Consider the following 16,415-nt stretch of genomic DNA (forward strand, 5'->3'; position numbering starts at 1 on the left):
TGAAATAACGTGAATCTTTCCAGTGTTTCCTGGAGTACAAATTTCTAACTTACGAGGGCTATCCAGAAAGTAGATTACGTTTTGGAATAAAAAAATAAACAAAGTATAGGAAACAAATTTTATTATATACAGATGAAAGCCACACTCAAATACTACTTTTCTACATAGTCACCATACAAATTAAGGCATTTATCGTAGCGATGTACGAGCTTGGAAATTCCTTCGTCGAAAAATTCGGCCGCCTGCGCCTTCAACCACTTCGTTACCTCTTCTTGCCTTCCATCTTGCACAAAACTTGTGGTAACCAAGCTTTTCGCTGATGATTTCGTGCAACAAACTTCGCGAAATATGTGGAAAACTCAAAGAAAGTTCCGTTATTGTGAAATTTCGATTTTCACGGACTTTAGCATCGACTTTTTCGAGAAGTTCGGCGGTCACTATGCTGGGTCTCCCACTTCGATCTTCGTCGTGAACATTGGTTCGGCCATTTTGAAATCTTATGACCCACTGACGCACTCCACCTTCAGTGATAATGTTGTCCCCATACACTTCACGAAGCTGCCGATAGATTTCTATCGGTTTACAGTTTTTTGCAGTCAGAAACCTTATTACTGAGCGCACCTCGCAGGATTTTCAATTAACGCAGACATTTCAAACCGTCACAGTATCTGAACGGAGCACAGCACGAACCTCTCACTAGCACGGCTAGATGCAGACTGAGCTGCGCAACGCTCTGACCCCAAGATGGCCGCGCTAGCCCCGCCCCTAGCGGACACAGACGGAAACGTAATCTACTTCCTGGATGGCCCTCGTAAAACTGGCTGTGCATTTTGTAGGTGAAGTTGTTCGAAATGCTTAAAGTTTCTGAAATTTGGACCATGTATCTGTGTAATGTTTATACTTGTGTGTACATCTGCTAATAAGATTAGAAAGGTTTTACTGTGTACTTAAGATCTGCCAAACGTATACTCTCTCTGCATGAAAAATCACTGTTAATTAGTCCTTATGGTTGAAGGAAGTTAATTTTATGAAGGTATTGATTAATGTTTACATCATGTGTTACGAACATTGTATGATGATTTCAGAGAAGTCAATTGTGTTTATATTGTGTATTTGTTAAATGGTGTACTAATTTTATAATCACATTTTTTTCTTGAAGTTCTTTATGCTAGTGCGTAAATATAGAGACGAGTTATTTCTAAAGTCTTAATGCACATCCTTTAGAAATGTAGCTCCATGTGTTGTACATAGATGACATTTTTGTTAATTTAATTCGTAGTAATTGTGTTAAGGGTATTTATAGAAAATGTATAAGCCATGCAAAATTATTGTCAGTTCATACTGCAGAACGATGATGATTAGTAATTTTACATTCCTTCTTGTAGGTTAATCGTAAATTTTTCATGTAAGAAATTTTTTCAATTTAATGTTAAACTGCTTTTTCATTAAAATCTGTTTTCAGGAATTTATACAACGAATTGGTATCCTGCGGGAGGGTAATCTGCCTTGATATAAATTTGAGATTTCTGTTGGGAATTTTTGAAGCAGTGCGATTTTTAAAATTTTAATCAATAATTTCTCAGCTTTTAATGGGATGAGATTTAATTTTTATTTCTAATGTGGCTATTAAATTATTTTTTTCTTATGCAATACATATGAAAATTCAGTTTTGGTGTATTTCTACTAAAAGGTGTCACTTGATCAAAATTGTAGCATTCTAAAAGTCTGCTGTAATTTCTTTCTGAAAGTGAAGCTAGATATTCAAGGAGTAATTAGTCGCAAAATATATTTTAAAAGTCCAAGTATATTTGTCTTTTAAAGCAAATATCTCATAAAAAATGTGAAGTATGTCAAATTGAGACACAAGGAGATGTAATTCTTAGGTAAATTTTGGTTATATAAAGCACTACAAGGAAAATATGGTTTGAAACAATGATTTTTGCAAGTCATTATTACAATTACTGGAAAGTATATTTTGTGTTGAATTTTTCCAGGGTTTACTGGAGTACAAATTTTGTACGTAAATTTGGCTATACATTTTAGAGGTGAAGCTGTTCAAAATGTTAAAATTAGTTTCTGAAATTTGTATCATGTATCTTTGTAATGTTTAAACCTGTGTTTATGTCTTTTAGTAAGATTAGAAGGTTAATCTTTGGAGTATGGTAACTTGGCGATTTTTTGGTGAAAATTTGGCGACCAACCCTGCTACAGCAACCTGCTAGTTATTTTTTTTTTGGACGGCATTTTGTCTTCACGAAGTAAAGGCTTTTTTTTTTACTCAACATTTTTTTCCAACAATCTGCTAGCCGAATTACACTTATGCTAGAACTTTTATGGAACAAAAGTGCTTAATCATGACGAAGATTAGGTGCAAAATTGGGAGAAAGTGCAGAATCGTCCACTGCTTGCCGCGTTTTTAAGAATTGCACATACACTGCATCCATGTACACATCAACCTATTTTCACTTAAAAAAACATCCCAGAATTGCACAAAAAGGGCATTGCGCACACTTTTGACTTTATCCATCTACACTGCTAAAGTCCTAGCTAGTAACCTTTATCGCCTTACCAAAATGTCGACAAACTACCTGTTACCATATTCCAAAGATTAGCTGATTAGAATAGTTTTACTGTGTACCTAAGATCTGCTAAATGTATACTGTCTTTGCTTGAAAAATTGCCTTTAATTAGTCTTTATGGTTGAAGGAAGTTAATTTCATGAAGGTATTGATTAATGTTTATATCATGTGTTACAAAAATAGTATGATGCTTTCAGAGAAGTAAATTTTGGGTTGATCTTTGGATTATGGTAACTTGGCGATAATTTGGCGACCAACTCTGCTACAGGAACCCTCTATTTTTTTTTTTTTTTTTTTGACGCCATTTTGTCTTCATGAAGTAAAGATATATTTCTTTTCTTTTAATTTTCTTAACACTTTTTCCAACAATCTCCTAGACAAATTACACTTATGCTAGAAATTTTATGGAACAAAACTGCTTAATCATGACAAATGTTAACTGCAAAATTGGGAAAAAGTGCAGAATCACAAACTCCTTGCCGCGTTTTTCAAAATCGCACAAACACAGTAACCATGTACACGTCCACTTATTTTTACTGAAAAAAACATCCCAGAATTGCACAAAAATGGCATTGTGCACACTCTTGACTTTATCCATCTAAGCTGCTATTTTCTCATAAATTACAAAAATTTGCACGAAAATGCAGGAAAATTTTGTGAATCTTTAAACTTGGTAAAAAGCACATATATGAAATTACCTGATCGCGAAAACGTATATACCCTATCCAAGGATGAACATTTCCACGTATAATATAAATAAAATATCCAAAAACTTTTATCTCTAAATTATCTATTATGAACGTCACCAACATATTCATAACAAAACATTAAAAATGGTTACAAATGCTTACTGTCAAATATTTAAATTATTTCCATGCACGTTTACATCCACTCCAACGTATACCAAATTGCTACAAACATATAATTCACAAAACTATCATTTAATTTAAATATACCGTAATTTCTGGAAGAAAGGCCGCATCAGCGTAAACGCCGCACTCAAGAAAAATGGCGGGAAAAAATAAAAATTACACAGAAAGGCCGCATCAGCATAAACGCCGCAATAGATTAAATTGCGCGTGACATCGTCGTGGGCCGTATAGATGCAAAAACTCAACCTAAGTCCTGATATATGACATACCAGTTAAGAAAAATGCATGAAATGAAACCATAACTCAAAAATAAATTAAAGGTAAGAAATGTATAGCTTTTATGCCGTTTAGAGACATTTTCAAAAATTTTCCGCTCCCTTCTTACTTAAAAACTATCCAACAAGTACTTGTACCCAAACTGTTGGGATTTGTATTTGGCAGAATGCCAAGAAAAATCCATTCATGCTGAAGGGGAAATACGTCAGAGTTCGTTATTGCGAGGCAGGTGGAGTCGTGTCCGCCTTTGAAAAAATTGCAGAAAAGTTAGGGGTGGAAAGAGGATGGGTCCTGGAAGATTCATCGAATGACAGAGCAGAGAGACTATTCAAACTGATGAGAATGTTGATTTGAAAGGGGGAAGAATGTTATTGTTCTGAGATCTCGTTTAGGGTGAATAAGGCATGTAGGTCCGTTCAAGGGAAAGAATGTAAACGAAATAACATATCGCAAAAAGCAACTGAGTGGTCTTTTGTGTGGGAACAGCACCAGTTTATGCACAATGACAAGGCCATCCAAACTATGTACAATGACCATCATAGGAAATATTTTATTTTTACTACACCTAAACGCCGCATGGGTAGAAACGCCGCACCCGCTGAAAATTTAAGTTTTAAACACGTAAACGCCGCGGCGTTTCTTCCGGAAATTACGGTAATTAAACCATGTACACGTCAACTTATTTTTACTTGAAAGAACATCCCAGAATTGCACAAAAATGGCATTGCGCACACTCTTCACTATATCCACGTACACTGCTTTTTTCTCATAAATTAGAAAAATTTCACGAAAATGCATGAAAATTTTGTGAATCTTTAAATTCGGTAAAAATGACATATATGAAATTACCTGATCGCGAAGAAGTATATACCCTTTCCAAAGATGAACATATGCACGCATAAAATAAATAAAATATCCAAAAACTTTTACCTTTAAATTATCTATTATAAACGTCACCAACGAATCTATAACAAAACATTAAAAATGGTTACAAATGCTGAGTCTCAAATATTTAAATTATTTCCATGCACGTTTACTTCGACTGAAACGTATACCAAATTACCGTAATTTCGCACGTATAGTCCGCACCATCGTATAGTCCGCAGACACGATTTTATATAAAAAAAAATTTAAAAATTATCAGATAGTCCGCGGACTATACGTCCGAAATTATGTTTTTTTAATACGGCAATATTCCCATGCTTTTTAAACACATCTTTTGTTTGCGCAAATTTCTCACCGCTTTCTTGTCCACTTCAAAATAACTGAGTAAAATCCTAGTATACGGTGCAGCCTTGGCGCGACTTTGAAAATTATCGCCAACACCAAAAATGATCCAAAGAACGTCTATATATATACTATACACGCATAGTATATATACTATATACATAGTATATACTATGTTTAACTATATATTTTCTTTGAATGACCCGTTAACTACTCATCGTATATGTCCCGTTTTTACTGCTCATCATAAAGTCGCCAAAAGTAGTCAAATCCCGTGTGCACCGGATACTAGGATTAAACCAATAACTGCCCGCTTCTCTATTTCCATCTTTTTCAGTTTTCTCAACTACCTCTCAGCAGAAAATCTCCGGCGATGTTTCATCAACGTTAGCGAAGATGAAAGACAAAATACGAAAACAAAATACTGTGCAACGTGCTATCCTCGTGATAAGTGGTAATGAAATGTGACCTTCGACCCCACTCACTCGGTGTTGCCAAACCACGCTATAAGTAAATGAATCATGCTTTTTTTTTCGTACTCCAGGTACTTGCTACTATGGCTCCTAAAAACCGAGCAGACGCATCAACTACTTTTCCCCCTCCCGGCAGTTGTGCTAAAGCAATGCGAAGGATACTTGGAATCTCGCGCTTTTTTTATATTTGATCATCGGCAGTTCATGACAGCGTGTTTTTTAAATTTCAACAATTTTAACCATGAACAACCAGCGTATTATCCGCACAGGTGGATAGTCCGCAGCTTCAAAAATTTGCATTTTAAACACAGATAGTCCGCGGACTATACGCGCGAAATTACGGTACTACAAACATATAATTCACAAAATAACTATCATTTAATTAAAATATAATTAAACCATGTACACATCGACTTATTTTTACTTAAAAAAACATCCCAGAATTGCACAAAAATGGCATTGCGCACACTCTTCACTATATCCATGTACACTGCTTTTTTCTCATAAATTAGAAAAATTTCACGAAAATGCAGGAAAATACTCAACGTATTCTACTCAAACATATTCCAAAATACTACAAACATATAACTCACAAAATCACGATCATTAAATTAAAATATAATTAAATTAAAAAACACTACTTAAAGTATAAATAAGCACATATATTAAATTAATAAAAATTAGATTATAATCCTAATTACTTTAAACTAAATCATTGCTAATAACAATTTTCCATAATACCATATTAATTTATTTACTCCTTACATTTAGAACAATGCATAAAAATAATATCCTCAAATGATTAAAAATACTAACTTACCTAATCTTCTTCAGAGTCTTCATTACGTGGCACACACACTTCCCTACAGAAAGAGTTCCAATCGGCTGCAGTACTACTGCTAATTTCTTTCACTTTACGTGGCGCCATGCAATCCGAAAATTAATCAACACTATTTCACACAACACACAGTGAAGCTTAATACAAAATAATATATTACTACCGATATTTTTTCAAATTTTTACCCCCTTTTCCGATTAAAGAACTGTAATTCGTCCATTAATGTCACATGACATATCTCATGATCTCTCATTTCCCTCACACCAAATAATGCGTAATCGGAACTGAGTACTTCTCACATTCTTACCAAAGTCCTAGGTAGTAACCTTTATCGCCTCCAAAATGTCGCCAAACTACCTGTTACCATATTCCAAAGATCAGCCAAATTTTGTTAATCTTATGTATTTGTTAAAAGTTGTGCTAATTTTATAATCTCATTATTTTGTGAAGCTGTTTATGGTAGTATGCAAATATACTGGTTATTTCTAAAGTATTAATGCATATCTTTTAAAAATGTACCTCGATGTGTCATACATACGTTGACATCTTTGTTAATTTTTTTCATAATAGTTGTGTTGGGGGTATATATAAGAAACTGTACGAGTCATGCAATATTTTTGTCAGTTCATACTCAGTTGATGATTATTTGCAATTTTACATTGTCTTCCTGTAGGTTAATTGTGGACTTTTCTCAGAAAAAATTTTCTTTTTTTTTCAAAGTTCATGTTAAAGACCAAACTGCTTTGTTGTTAAAATAATGTTTTGAGGGATTTATACAATGAATTAGTATACTGGAGGAGAGTAAAGTGCTTTGATAGAAATTTGAGATTTTCTCTTGGGAAATTCTGAAGCACTGCGGTTTTTAAAATTTTAATTAATAATTTCTCAATTTTTAATGCCATGAGAATGAATTTTTTACTCTAATGTAGCTATTAAAATTTTTTTTTCTATGGTATTCATATGAAAATTCAGTTTTGATGCATTTTTACTAAAAGGTGTCGATCAAAATTGTTGTAGTTTAAAAGTCTGTTTGGTAAAAGTATATTTAAGAGTACCCTTGCTGATTTTTGGTGGTACATGGATACCAAGTTTGTGAAATTCTTTGGCTTGTGTAGAGGCGATTTTTTACGCCGAAAATCGCCGCTACGCAAAGCCAAAATAACGAGACAAAGAATTTCACAATTTTGGTATCCATGTACATATTGACCTATTTTCACTTAAAAACAAATTCCAAGAATTGCACAAAAATGGCATTGCGCACTCCCTTGAGTTTGTCCATGTACACATTGATTTATTTTCACTTAAAAAGTGAAGGGAGCACCCAATTCTATACTAGAGGCAAACAAAAAATACATAACCTCAATAAACTACATTTAAACCAAACTATAAAATAACATAAAAAAAGAAAAATCTGTTAAGTATTTAAGCAGTACACAAAGCAAATATCCACTTACCTTATTTAGAAATTCCTTGCTCTTCAGTCTGTGGCACACAAAATTCCTTAACAGCTTCCAAAAACTTCGTAAAATTATGTGAGCTCGAATCCGTATATCCGCATCGCCACATAAATTCACAGAAATAAGAGTAAAAAATATCTTGCATAGTTCCCGACTGTCCAGGAAATGGCTACTAAGTAAATCTTCATTTACACACCAGTCAATTAATGCACTTTTCCCCTTTTGTTCCAAATCGTACAGAAACTTCAATTTAATCGTACTACATTCAGCCATTCTACTGTCTAAACAATGAAACAAGCAATGTACTTCCTAACAACACACACCACAAAAGCCTTTACAAAACATCCCTAGATTCAAAATTTCCCAGAATAATGCAAATGATTATGTCATAATAGGGATTCCATAACATTCAACTACTCAGGTTACCATAAATGAAACAACTTGGCGATAAATGAAACAACTTCGCGATAATACAAGGAGTACCCTAAAGTCAACTCTGTCTCCTCTAATTTCCTTCTGCAAGTGAAACTAGACATTCAAGGTGTATTTAGTTGCAAAATTTATTTTAAAAGACAAGTATTTTTCTCTTTTAAAGCAGATATCGGCTAATCTTAGGAATATGGTAACAGGTAGTTTGGCGACATTTTAGTAAGGCAATAAAGGCTACTAGCTAGGACTTTAGCTGTGTACATGGATCATAAGTCAGGAGTGTGCGCAATGCCATTTTTGTGCAATTCTGGGATGTTTTTTTAAGTGAAAATAGGTCGACATGTACATGGATACCGTGTATGTGCAATTCTTAAAACCGGGGCAAGCAGTTTGCGATTCTGCACTTTCTCCCAATTTTGCACCTAATCTTCGTCATGATTAAGCACTTTTGTTCTATAAAAGTTCTAGCATAAGCGTAATTTGGCTAGCAGATTGTTGGAAAAAAATTCTGAGTAAAAAAAAAAAAAAAAATGCCTTTACTTCGTGAAAACAAAATGTTGTCCAAACAAAAACTAGCAGGTTGCTGTAGCAGGGTTGGTCGCCAAATTTTCACCAAAAAATCGCCAAGTTACCATAATCCAAAGATTAACCCAGATATCTCATAAAAAATGTGAACTATGTAAAATTGGGAGACAATAAAATGTTAATCTTGTCATGTAAGTTTTGGTTATATAAAACACTGTAAGGAAAATTAACATTTAAAAGAATTATTTTTGCAGACCATTATTACAATTACTGTAAGGTATATTTTGTCCTGAAATAACACTCAATTTTTCCAGGAGTACAAATTTCATACTTAAAACTGGCTGCACATTTTGTAGGTGAAGTTGTTCAAAATGCTTAGTTTCTGAAATTTGTACCATATAGCTTTGTAATCTTTAAATTTGTGTTTAGATGTGTTAATGGGATTAGAATGGTTATACTCTGTACTTAAGGTGTGCTAAACGAATGCTGTCTTTGCATGAAGAAATCACACTTAAAAAATCCTTATGGTTGAAGAAAGTTAATTTCATGAAGGTATTAAAGGAAATCTTTTCAATTTTACTCTTTTGTTGATTCAAACCTCTGAAATTTTATAGAAATTTATGCAAATTATAAGCTTTGCTTCAACTAACATTTTTAATATATATATATTTTTTTAAGCCAAAGCAAAGTTTTACAGACATTAAGAGCTGGCTTTTGTATTGATGTTGTAAAGCACATGATAGGTTCAATAAATGGTTTTGCTGAAGTTGTAATGAAAAATATACAGTACAAAGTTCGTAATCCGGTTGTCCATTATCCGGAATGATCTATAATCTGGACCTCAAAGGCACAAACTTTACGCATGCATGCGTTGAAAGAAATGTTTAATAAAGTAAACAAATATTAAGCCCTTTTTTTTTTTGTAAAATTTGATACCCTTTAGATCATAATTGCTCTTTATTTCATAAATTACGGTTTCATATTTTTAATTGTATAATTTCTGCATGCCATCTTACCGGATTTAAATTGATGATCTATAATCCAGAAAAACCCCTAATCTGGAATCGCCTGAATATCGTTTAATAGTCCCGACGAGTCCGGATTACGGACTTTGTACTGTATATATTAGTTTGGTGCTTACCAGTTTTAATTTGGACAAGTACTTATGGCTGAAACAATATTTGAGAAATTAATCATGGCTTTTTTATTACAATCAATAGTGTAAACAATATAAAATCCAAGATACTTAAAAACTAAGTTGTTTGAGACCTGTACTCAAAACATTTGTTTCTGGTAAGGGTAAATGTGATTATTGTCAGAAGTATACCATATTTTGAGCTTTAAAGAATTTCTCGTCCTTTTGGGTTATGCGCATACTGCTGAAAAGTATTCACAAGGCAGCTCACTATGTTGCCAAAATAGGCAACCCGTGACATCGGCAAATTGAATTTATGTGGCAAACCCAGGTATGCATGCGTGCACAGTAAGCAAGAGGTGATTTCTTCTTTTCAATTAGATGGTCATTTTTCTGATTTATATTTTTTAAAATTCAAGTACATTTTTTTTTTGTAATGAATCATAATGGCACTGTAGTTTGCTGGCTGATGGAGAAGAACGTGTCGCATTTCTTCAGAAAAAGAGAATTTCATATAAATTTATATTCTATGAAATTGTACTTCTTAAATATTTGAATTTTATGGACCGAAATTAGTGCATGATTCGCAACTTTTGTAGTCCCCCCCTTTTTTTTAAATTAAAACAAATTGTTGTATACATGAGAAGAACAGTGCCTCCTCCACAAAGAAAAGAAAATGTTTTATGGTAATGTAGATTCTCTTTAATTTTTAATTTGGGTCTAGCGTATTATTCTGCGGACTGTAAAATTTGCCGACGATACCTTCAAAATTGCACCAATAGTTCTTGCAGAATTCTGAGCTGTACTTCTATTTGCAGCTATTAACAATAAGACATTCAACAGTTTTTGTACATTCCACCAGTTAGTCGCTGCTGTGGAAGTTATTTGACCCATTTCATAAAAAGGCTTTTGTAGATTTCAACTGTTTTGTTAGGTCCTTTGATTTTAGCAGAAGCTTTGTTTAAAATACTTTGAATACAAACTTCCCACAGATGATTGTTCCATTCTTACTGGTTTGTCAGCTATATCCAGCTGTTTTTTTTTTTTTCTTTTCCATACATGTTAATGAACCGAAGTGTAGTAACGAATGCGTTCTTTCAGTTTTGGAACTTTTTTTTTTCCAAAATGGAAGAAAAAATACAGCAACAACAACTAGTTTATACCCTCATTCATAAAAATAAAAGACAACTTATCGCAAATGAATAGGGTTTCTCAAACAAAAGCGAAGTGTGTTATGATGTCATGCTTATCCGTATTTGGTGTTAAATCGTGCTGCTTGGTGATAGTTTCACTGTTGATGGGATAATATATAAGTACCTTTAATTTTGTTAATTGGCTGCACTTTTGCATAATTCTTAGTATACCACAATTGTTGAAAATGGCTGTACATAGTTTGGCAAAAAATTAGTCTCCATTGGTTGGTGAAGTTTGAGAGAGGGCTGCGAATAATAAAAAGGTGCCAAATTTCTTCTGTTTTTTTTTAACGATGTAAACTGGTTTGTTCCTCTCTGTTTGAAAGAGAAAGTGTATTAGAGTATGTTATTTTATCTGTCAGCTTTGTTTGAATTTTTTGAATGGAACTAATGTAAATCTTTAAATTTGGGGAAAATTCAACCTTAGATTGACATTGCTAAGGTTTATAGAAAAGTTCTATGAATTTGGAGAATTCAATATCAGTATTTTTTCTTGAAGTCGTAAACTGTTCTGACTGGTGGAATAATTTACTCCTTGGAATGATATAAATTTGAAATTCTAAATGCATAAAGATTTAATATTAAACCAGTACCAGTATAAACTTGAATTTTTGTTTAATTTAAAATTTCATATGTGCTTGCTTTTGTTACTATCTTTAATTCATAAGCACAAAAAGTGCGAGTCATGTCTGTTTATAAATTATTGACATTTGGGAATGGGAAGAACTATGTATTTTGAATTAATAAAACATCTGGAAATATTATTCCTGTTTGGCAGAGGTTGCATTTAACTATAATGTTGTTGTTACTTATCTCACTTGTCTGACAGTAACATCAGAACAAGCCCACAAAATTCATTGTGGGAAGGAGTGCAAGATTGCCCTGTCATTGGCAAGAGTCAAGCACCATACAGGTGACACTGTGACTTTGTTTAGTTCCGCCCCCAGTTTTGAAGGAGAGCATTCTGGGGAATGGGTCCGAGGATCTCCCACCCCTCTTCCCCCAACACTAACCTTACTTTTGGCTCGCCGCATATTTAAAATGATCCCGTGCTGCACGGACACTATATATTTACAAACATCCATGCCTTCTCTAGGATTCCAACCTAGGCCCTTTGGTACAGCAGTCAGTGTCGCTAACCACTATCAAGGTTGGGTGGCACATTTAATTATAATAAAGCACATATCATTGAAAGTCTGATGTTTACATCAGATGTATCATAACTGTGATTTAACTGTGTCATTAGGTGATCCTGTCATCAGTTATCTTTCGTGCCTTTGTTTCATATTCGCAGAAATAAAAGAGATTTGCCTTGTTTTGCGACTCTGGAAAGGAAAAATGTTGAAATTTTTTTCCTTAGTGGATGAATTTTACTTGAAGAGATTCCTTACTTACTTTCAAAATTAAGATCACTAAAAATTATGAGATTATATTTTTCAACAGAAGTATTCCCTTTGTAATAAAATAATAATAATAATAATAATAAAAAAATTGAGTGGGATTGATTGTAGTTGATTTAATGCCGGATTTGCCAATATTTTGATTTTTTATACAAGAATGTTCTCATTCTTTTTTCAAAAATAATTCTGTCCCTCCCCCAAATATAGATTTTAGTGCAAAAGTAAAAAAAAAATATATATATAATAGTTAATAATAATATAATTATTATAATCAATTAACTTTACTAATAATTTTTATAATATAATTATTATACTTTTTTCATGTGTAATAATGTACATACATTTAAGCTCAAAGATAATGGTATATAATAATTATTATGATAAAATTATTATAATAATTGTATTAGAATGGTAATATAATTATGAAAATTATACAATAAAATGTAAAATTAAATATAATATCAGTTATGCAATAATAGCTATTTATTACACTTTATCGTAAATTTATATATATATATATATATGTAGCAGAACTCAATTTTGAAAAAGTTCATATTTTTACCAGTATATAAATAAATATGTAAACAATTAAATAAATGCACTAAATTAAACACTGTTTGATCAAACAGTTAAATACAAAGGATGATCAGCATAATTATCTTAGATTACTTAATTTTCAGGCTCCTCAAGTCTGTGGTCTTTGAATACACTTAAAATAAATTGGAATAAGTAAGAAAAAAAATCCCTACCATATGATTCATGTCCATCCAGCTTAGTTCGTGAAAAAAATCAGTCGCAGTGTTGTATTTGGGCTCATGGTTGCAGCTGTCTCAGTTAAACTGTTAACTAGAAACTAAATCTAAGTTTTTATTTTGTTGTTATTGCTTATGTTCATTTGTCTGACTTAGTCAGCAAAAGACCACAAAATTCCTCATGGCAAGGAGTGCTAGATTACGTTTGCCGTTGGCAACAGTCTTGCCCACCTTTCAGGTGACAGTGTGATTTAGCTCAGTCCCCCTGCTCAATTTTGTTGAAGAGAACCCTTTGGACCTGTCCCCCACCCCTTTCCTTTCCACCACACAAGAGGACTTTCATCTAGCTCCATATTTAGAATGCCGGCATGCCGCACCGACATTATACATTTACAAACATCCATTGCCCAGCACATAAGTCAGCGACTCTAACCACTATACCGGTTGTGCGGCCTAAGTTTTTATTTGTTCTAGAAACTGGCATCACTTGCACAGTGTCAACACCACTCTACATTAGGTTCAATCGAATTCTCTTCACAACTGATTTATTGTAATGATGTTTTGTACCCAGATGCCCGATACAGTCAGATGGCATTGCAAGCAAAGTAAAAGTTTTGCTATATGTAATCACAATATTTAAATTAAACCCAAAATGTCAAAAACATGGCACCTCATTTTTCAGAATTGTTCAGTTAATAATGACTGTGGCCATCTCATACAGTTTTATGTGCCTTACAAAGGATCCTCAGACTGTAAATAAGGTTATTGGTTATCATTTGTGGTAACAATTCTCATTCTTCTAAAAGTTTAGATTCTAATATCTGTAGGATCCTGAGGGATATTTACAGAGTTGCCAACTCTCCCGATTTAAGCAGGAGACTCCCAATTTTCAACCGCTCTCCCGCCAACCCGATTTACAATATATTTCTCCTGACTTTTTCTTATTCTTAAAATTTCTCACGATTTTTATGGAACTTGGCTTAATACTTTGTTTTATGAACAAAAAGAAGTGATTGGGACGTCTGAAAGCAATTGAATTTTCTCTAGATTATATCTAAAACAAAACCTTGCGAATTAGATAACTTCTGCTTTGTGAGTGAGAGCATATACATATCCAGAAACCTCATTCTCCAGTTCTCCAATGGGCATCGTGTTCCACTGCATGTCATCTTGCATATATTAGCCAATGAGGACAAAGCAAGCTGTTATTTGGATGTTCTTTAGTTATTTTGGTCATTTTGTCCTGAGTTGTGTGAGTACACGTGCTGTCGGGAAATAGCTTTAGAAATTATCATGTTTTGTTATGTCTTTGAGAAAGGTGAAATACTCATGTATGTTTCAAAAATCGTACACAGTTGACTTTCCTTCCATTATTTCCTCAAGGAGATGTAATAGATTTGTGATGTGTACCGTCTGTTGTTGCGATTTTTTGATTTCGCATGGTGGAGAGGCGGATGTTCTCAAACATGTGCATACACAAAAACACAAGGACAACATGAGTTGTTTTGAAAAAAACGAAAAATTAAAATTTTCTTCGGAAACAAAGGACCAAAAAGTTATTAATGCAGAATGTCTGTTATTTGCCTTTTTGCTGGAGCACAATCTGCCACTGAATGCATCGGATCACGCTGCAGCTTTATTTAGAAAAATGTTTCCTGATAGTGAAATCGCTAAGAAATACTCAAGTGCAAGAACCAAAACAGGTGCAATTGTTAAAGAAATGGATTTGAAAAGTTATTCAAATCTTCAGTTATTGATTGCAGCTCCGTTCTGCCTTTCTACGGATGGAAGCAATAATACCGATTCAAAACTGTATCCAATTGTTGTTTCTTTTTTTAATCTAGAGTCTTCAGAAATTCAGTGCAGTTTACTTTCTGTCCCCACCTTAGAAGGACATTTGACAGGCTTTAATATAGCACAGCTAATTATTAAAACTTTAAAAGAAAATGCAGTCCCTCTGGATAATTGCTTAGGACTTGGTGCTGATAATGCACCAGTATTGGTAAGCTTGAAGACTGGTGTTGCAGGTATCTTAAGAAAGGAAAATTCAGATTTTCAGATTATGAGGTGCACCTGTCACCTCTTAAATTTAGCAGCTGAAAAGGGGGCAGTTTCTTTACCAATAAAGATGGATGAACACATTGTTGATATTATTATTATCTTGAAAGGAGTTCTAAAAGGAAGGAAAAATTGAAACAGTTCCAACAGCTGCATAACAGCAGTTTACAATTAGAAAACTTGGATGAAGTTATAAAATCAGCTAGGATTGACACCCACTGGAGTCTAATTGGAAAACTGAAAGATGCTGATGGAATTTTAAAATATAGTGAACTGTCTAGAATTATGTTGGCCATCTTGACAATTCCCCATAGTAATGCAGAGTGTGAGAGGATTTTCAGTGTTGTTGCGAAAATGAGGACTAAATTTAGATCTAATATTAGTGATGACACATTAGAAAAACTTTTATTAGTGAAAGCTGGCCTACGTGGCATTTGCTATGAACAAAATTATGAAGTTTCTTTCTTAAAGAAAGCAAAATCTGCCACTGTTTATAACATTTGTATGAAAACTAATTAAAGTGCTTTTGTTTTTTTTTTGTTTTCTTAAACAATGCAAGTAATAAAAATTTTTTGATGTGTAAGTTTTTGATGTGTATTTATTTTTGTGTTGCTTGCATTTAAGAATTAGTTACTATTTAAAGTTAATTCATTATTAAAAACTATATTTTCATCATTTAAAAAGTCTTTTTAACATTGTGAAAAAATCTCCTGATTTTTGAGTGTCATAGGTTGGCAAGTATGTTTACATCATGTAGTGGTTCTTTCTAGAACATCTCATATATACTCGTATGGAATTTAGTTCTGGCAACATCAGTAGCAAATACTTCAAAAAATCTTCAACTATTTGAGCTCTGATTTGTCTAATGTTATCATCCATAAAGTCCTCTCGTGCATCGGCCCACAAGTGGCTGAGTGGTAAAGTCACTGAACACTGATAGCTCGGTCTTGGGTTCAAATCCTGGTGAACGTGTCTTTTTTGGTTTTCCCCATGTGCAGAGTGTGTATGAGCAAGTTTACCTTAGAAAGTCCTCTGTGAAGGCATCCCTCGCCTTAGGCAGATAGCCCTTTTATGCTTTGTCATAATTAAGCAAACAAAACAAAACGGACAAACCTCTCGCACATCTTTCTTGAAAAAACTTCACATGTGGCTCAAGAACCTTTTCTCTAAGCACTGTGCACTCAAACAATGCCCACATCGA

At 33.5% G+C, this 16,415-nt stretch overlaps 1 pseudogene across 2 annotated transcripts in view; it reads left to right on the forward strand.

Annotated features, from left to right (window-relative positions):
• Positions 1-241: 241 nt before the first annotated feature.
• The window catches only part of LOC118193622 (hexosaminidase D pseudogene), a 33,265-nt pseudogene continuing 17,091 nt past the window's right edge, over positions 242-16,415 (forward strand). Inside the window, exon 1 of one of the 2 annotated variants that reach the window (XR_015038669.1) lies at positions 242-832. The product of XR_015038669.1 is annotated as a hexosaminidase D pseudogene, transcript variant X2 (transcript). Of the gene's footprint in view, positions 1,034-16,415 lie in introns of both variants that reach the window. The other variant, XR_015038668.1, reaches the window with a different exon arrangement.

This window comes from Stegodyphus dumicola, chromosome X1 (genome assembly GCF_044657685.1).
Source record: "Stegodyphus dumicola isolate Sdum_Otavi_A_Nest chromosome X1, ASM4465768v1".
Classification (NCBI taxonomy): domain Eukaryota; kingdom Metazoa; phylum Arthropoda; class Arachnida; order Araneae; family Eresidae; genus Stegodyphus; species Stegodyphus dumicola.